Raw genomic sequence first — 6,122 nt, 5'->3', positions numbered from 1 at the left:
AGCCTAAAGTTTGTTATTTGTATCTTTGGAACTCAGATCTTATATATACATTATCCTTTCTATTTCGATCTTGATTAACTTCTCGTACCATCCTTGAAACCCTAGAGGATATGCTGAGGGATTGTGTTTCGGACCAGCCGGCGAGTTGGGATCAGTATATGCCGCTAGTGGAGTTTGCGTATAATAACAGTTACCATGTGAGCATCGGAATGACTCTGTATGAGGCTCTGTATGGGAGAAGATGCTAGTCTCCGTTATGCTAGTATGAAGCTGGAAAACAAACTTACTAGGACCTGAGTTGATAGCTGAAACCACTGAACAGATCAAGAAAATCCAAAGCCGAATGCTTATTACTCAAAGTCGTCAGAAAAGCTACGCCGATCAAAGGCGGAAAGCCTTTAGCATTTGAGGAAGGAGAGCATATGTTCCTTTACTCCGACAACCAGAGTGGGTAGAGAGATCAAGACAAAGAATCTAAACCCTCGTTATATCAGTTCGTTTTAGATTCTGAAGAGAATTGGACCGGTGCCTTACCGCCGCATCTTTTGAACCTGCATGACATGTTTCACGTGTCACAGCTTCAGAAGTATACTCTTGATGCCAGTCATGTCCTGGAACCTAAATTGGTTCAAGTAAGAGAAGATTTGGCACTTCAAGTAATCCCGATTAGAATTGACGACACCAGCATCAAACGATTACGCGAAAAAGAGGTTTTATTGGTTAAAGTTGCTTGGAGTCGGACTGGAATTGAGAAACATACTTGGGAACTCGAATCCAAAATGCAGAAGGACTATCCACATTTGTTTTCAGGTAACTAAATTTGAATTTTGTGGGCAAAATTCTTATTTAGGTGGGTAGGATGTAAACCCTGTATAATTAGTGAATAATTAGCTAATAAATTAATTATTAATAAAAGAAATTAGAAAATTGAATTTTATAGTTTAATAAGGTAGAATTAATTAAAATATGAATTTTGATACTAATTTTAAAGGTTTTGGCCCAAAAATGAGCCGAACGGGCTGAACCTAGCAAACTGGGCCTACATTGGGCCCAAGGCACAACATAACTCACATACATTAATGAGCTTCAGCTCATTTCTTCCCTCATGCATGTTGTAACATGCTGAACTCTTGAGATGGGGGAAGAACTTGTGAACTTCAACCCTAACCCTCCATTCAATCCCACATATCTCACAATCTAGAGATCCGATTGTCGCACCGTCTGCAGCCATGCGTTCACCATGTCGAGCTCTACAAAGCCTGGTAACTAATTTCGGTAAGAAACCTCCTTTTAAAATTATCCTCTCATCCCCCCTAATTTTAAAAAATTTGGGAGTTTGGTTATTGAAATTTGATGTCTTGGTATTTAGGCTCAAATTAAGCCTGAAGGATTAGCGGGTTTTGTTCAATTGAGGCACGGGATAAGGTAAGGATTCTCAAACCTAGTAAATTCTTTGATTATTTGTGGTTGAGTATTGAAATTTTATATATGGATGTAATAATATGTATTAGGAAGTGTATATGTGATTTAGAACACGGTTGTGGAGGTTGGAAGCTTGGTTGAGCTTTGGGTGCTGGAATCCTGGATGTTCAAAACGTTGGAGACTTGAGTTTTGTGCCAATTTGAGGTGTCTTTGACTTATGTCTTTTGCTATGGTATTATGTATATCTCTCTGTGTGTGTGTATGTCTAGACTTCTCCTTTGGTGTATATTTCACTCTTGTACCTCATAGAGGCTTTGATGGAGAACTAAGGTTTATTTGAGTATTTTGCAAGCTTGGGTTTGTATATACTTATGTAAATATTCTTCGGCCAGCCTAAGCTTCGCAGGTTGAGCCCGGAGCTTGACTATTTTGTATCATTGATGCTCCGATCCTATTGTATATGTATGCATCTATACTTTCTTTATACGCAAGTAATCGTTGTCTTGAGCATTGCGCTTTTATTTTTCACGATTTGCTTAAACCAACCTTCAAGGCTCCTCAGATATTATATTCTTTCAACTACCATTATATTTATATTTTTATTTTAAAGGTTGTAATACCACACCACCTCTATTTTATGGCTTAAGCGTAAAGCTTTGTGTGGTAGGGTGTTATGTTTTACACTTGTTTAAGATCCATTAGTGAGTCTTTAAGCCTTAGAACGGGGATGAGTCTGTTAAATAAGTTGAGGAAATACATGGGAGGGTTTTGCAAAGTGTTAACTTAATTAATAAGGCATTGGTAATATTGAATAAGAAGTAAATAATGAAGATAATGATAATAGTAATGAAATATAGCTGAGTTGAGAGGTGTTTGATGATGAGGTTAGTTATGAGAAAGAAGAATAAGGAGAACTAAGTTAATTATAAACTCTGAATGAGATATGATGAGATTGATTGAGATATATGAGACCGGGTAAGATGTAGTGGCGTTGTCCACTTGCTCCGGGTAAGAAATGAGGAAGAAGAATAATTGAAAGTGATTATGAAGACAATGATTATGAATGTGAAGTGTGAATATATCTTCTGTTTTGTTTTGTTCCATCATTTTCTCTCTGTTGTAAAGTGTGTCTGACACTATATCCCATGAGTGTGACGGACACTATATCCCAAGAGTGTGGCGGGCGCTATATCCCAAGAGTGTGAGAGCACTTTACCTTAGGAAGTGTGTCGGACACTATATCCCATGAGTGTTGCGGGCACTATATTGGAAGAACGTGGTAGACACTATATCCCAAGAGTGTGGAGGCATGTCAGAGAGACGATATCCGGGTTAGCTACTGGGTGCTCAGGTTCTAGCAAAGTAACCGACACGTGAGCTCACGGTCAGTAGGATAGGCATGCATCATGTGCATTTGTATGATTTGTTTGAGTGGGCATTGTTTTAGTTTGCCTAATTGCTCATTTGTGATTAACTGCTATCTGAGCTATTTGTTGTAACCACTACCTATACTTGTGTTTTTCTTGTCTATTTTATATGTGTTTACAATTGAGTGATCCCTCATGCTAGCAGAGGTGATGCTGAGAGTTGTTCCACCGGTATTTCGGAGGGGTTGGGAGAGACAGAAATTGTATTGTAAGGTTAGAGTTTAATAAGACGGAAAGTGAATTTTTGAGTTAGGATTAGATTCAAAAATTGAGAACCTTAGACAATTACCTAATTTTTGGTTTAGCTTATTCCTTTAAGTTTAATTCTGGGTGTCGGAGTTTTAGGATTTCCTCTAGCTTTTCCGTGACCTTTTATATTAATTATGCGTGCACTTTTACCATGCTGAGAACACCCGCTTCTCAATCCATACATATATTGTTTTCAAATGCAAGATGCGAGGTACCATACTAAGCATTCTGGAGACTCTTAGAAGCGAAGAACTCTCCTGGGACTCGGTGTTTGTATTTTGTTCATGTTTATATATGTATATAGATTCTCTACCTTGTATATATTATGTTTGTCCCTCCTAGAGGTTGACTTGGAGAAACAGGTGTTTTGTCATATATTTTGGGTTACTCTTTGGGGTTATATATATGTATATGTATACTCTGGTCGATGATGAGTCCATATTTTATGATATATTTTGGGTTGATTTGAGTAGATTTCATCACATAAACCCACATTTATTCATCTAAATAGCATGCTTTTGAGATTTCTCCCTAAATTGTGCTTGAAAGTGAAAATATGCTCTTTTGTGCTTAATTTAGTCAATTTTAATTCACTTTAATTTCATTTGGTACCTTGATGTATTTGTTAAGTGATTTTAGATTTTTAAGGCAAGTTTGGGTTGAAGAAGTGAAGAAAGAGCATCCAAAAGGGGAAAAATAATGAAGAAAATGGAATTTGGAAGCTGCTGCAAAGATGCGTACGCACAGTGATGCGTGCGTACGTACAACGGTGACTTCGTGCAAGGATGCATACGCACCAAATGTCGTGCATACGCACGATGGGAATTCTGCGCAACCGTGTCGTGCGTACGCACGCATGCATGCACGTGAGGTCATTAATGCAAATCACTGGGGGCAATTAGGTTTAGCTTTTGTTATGTTTTCTCTTAGTTTCTAGAGAGAGAAGTTCCCCCTCTCTCTAGAATTAGGGTTTATTTAGTTTAGTTTTCTTTAATTTCAGCATTTAATTCTTGTTTTAGTGTAGTTTCATTTATGTTTTTATGCTCTCTTTTCTTTATCTTCTTCATCTCTTTTGTTATTTTCTCTTTTATGTTAATTTTCATGTTATGAATACTTTTGTTACTTTAATTCCAATTAATGCAAATTTATATTCCATGCCATTTATTGCTTTCTTTAGTTGTTATTGTCATTTTCTTGCCTTGGTAGTTTTAGAATTTATTTTATTGCATTTTAATATTATTTTATTTTCATGCACACCAAGTGTTTGATAAAATGCTTGGCTTAGTTTTTTCTCCACTCTTGGCTTGAAATTGTTGACTTTGGTGATCCTTGAGTCATTGATGTCCATTCTTGTTTGATACATTAGAGTAGTTAGTTGATTTGGTCTCCCTTGACTCTATGTGACCCCTTAGTGTTGACATAGGACTTAGGGATTGAAATTAACTATGCCTATTTGGCTTATCTTCGATGTAAGGTTGACTAAGTAGGATTAACTCTTCATAATCATCATGTGTTTGTGGTCAATGTCTAGGATAGGTAGCCTTAGCTCTCAATTACTTGCCAAGATGTTTTCTTGCATTTGAAGTTTTCTTTCCTTGCATTTTATTGCTTTGACTTTTCTTGCTTTGATGCTCAATTTCTTGCATATTTAGTTTTCATACTCTTGGTTGAGAAATTGGATGTTTGGGTGGAATTGAGTTGTGGATGTCCATTCCGCATTGTGTGAGAATAGTTAATTGGTTTGGTTTTCATTGACGCTAGTCTTTCACTAAGTAATTAGTGAGTTGACTAGGACTTATGGTTTGAGATCAATTATGCTTTTGACTAATTCTCAAGGAGGATTGATTGATTTGGATTGATTCCACACATTTTCCATGTTTGTGGTCCATAATTAGGATAGGAAACCTAAACTCCCCAATTCTTGCCAAGAGCCCTTTTTATCACTTAATTTCCATTTCCATTGCTTTAATCGCATTCCTTTTAATTCCTTGCATGATCATTTGCTTCCTTTCTATTTACATTTCCTTGGTTTCTTGCTTCCATTCCCAATTCCCCATGCTCTCTCTCATAGCCAGTAATTTTACACTTCATTGCAACTCCTAGGGAAGACGACCCGGGAGCTAAATACTCTCGGTTTATATTTTGTATTGACTTTATCATTTAATTGATGATCAATTGTTGGGTTTGGACTATACTTGCAACGTCAAATCCTATTTTTAGTGTGAAAAATTCAAACCCACAATTGAACATTGTCAAATGTAGTGCCGTTGCCGGGGAGTTGCAATGGTGTATGTTTTTGACTATTGTAAATATGTTAATATGTAAATAGCTTGCTTGTTGGTTGTCTTTGTTGATGGTTAAGATTGGGATCTCGGAGGACATTGGACATTCTAGCATTGGTGGGGAAGTCAAGCACAAGCCAACATAGCAAGGGCTCTCCCAATTGTCTAACTTAAAGACATTAAATAAAAGTGCTTGGTAACATTGTTTTAATTCTTCTCTTTTTGTATATATTTTGACTTATTTGCTTTTTGTTATGCTTGGTTAGCTTAGAATTAGTTTAGTTTTGAGATTTGTAAGTTAATTTTGGTTTGGATCATGAATTTATGCGTTCTTGCATGTTTGGGTGTTAAGTTTTGATTGAACTAAGGCTTGGCGCCTTTGATTTTAAAGAAAAATATTTTGGGGGAAAACAGGGCATGTGCGTGCGCACAGCCTCGTGCACATGCACGCAACAACAAAAATTTACCTGCTGTGCGTACGCACCCATCTGTGCGTAGGCACACAAGCTTTTATGCCCTCTGTTCGCAGCGGCAGCACGCCTTGTGCGCGCGCGTTCCCCTATTTTCTGTGACCTGTGTGTGCGCGCATACTCGTCTGTACGCACACGTGCTCTTTTTCACACTCTCTGTGTGAGTGCACAAGCTTGTGCGTCCGCACGCCAACTTGCATCTCTTCTTGTGGGAGCGTTGGCACAGCCTGTGCGCGTGAACCTCTACCCCCTTTTGCTTCTGTGCGCGCGC

This window comes from Arachis ipaensis, chromosome B08 (genome assembly GCF_000816755.2).
Source record: "Arachis ipaensis cultivar K30076 chromosome B08, Araip1.1, whole genome shotgun sequence".
In the NCBI taxonomy this organism is placed as follows: domain Eukaryota; kingdom Viridiplantae; phylum Streptophyta; class Magnoliopsida; order Fabales; family Fabaceae; genus Arachis; species Arachis ipaensis.
This window is presented reverse-complemented; position numbering follows the sequence as displayed.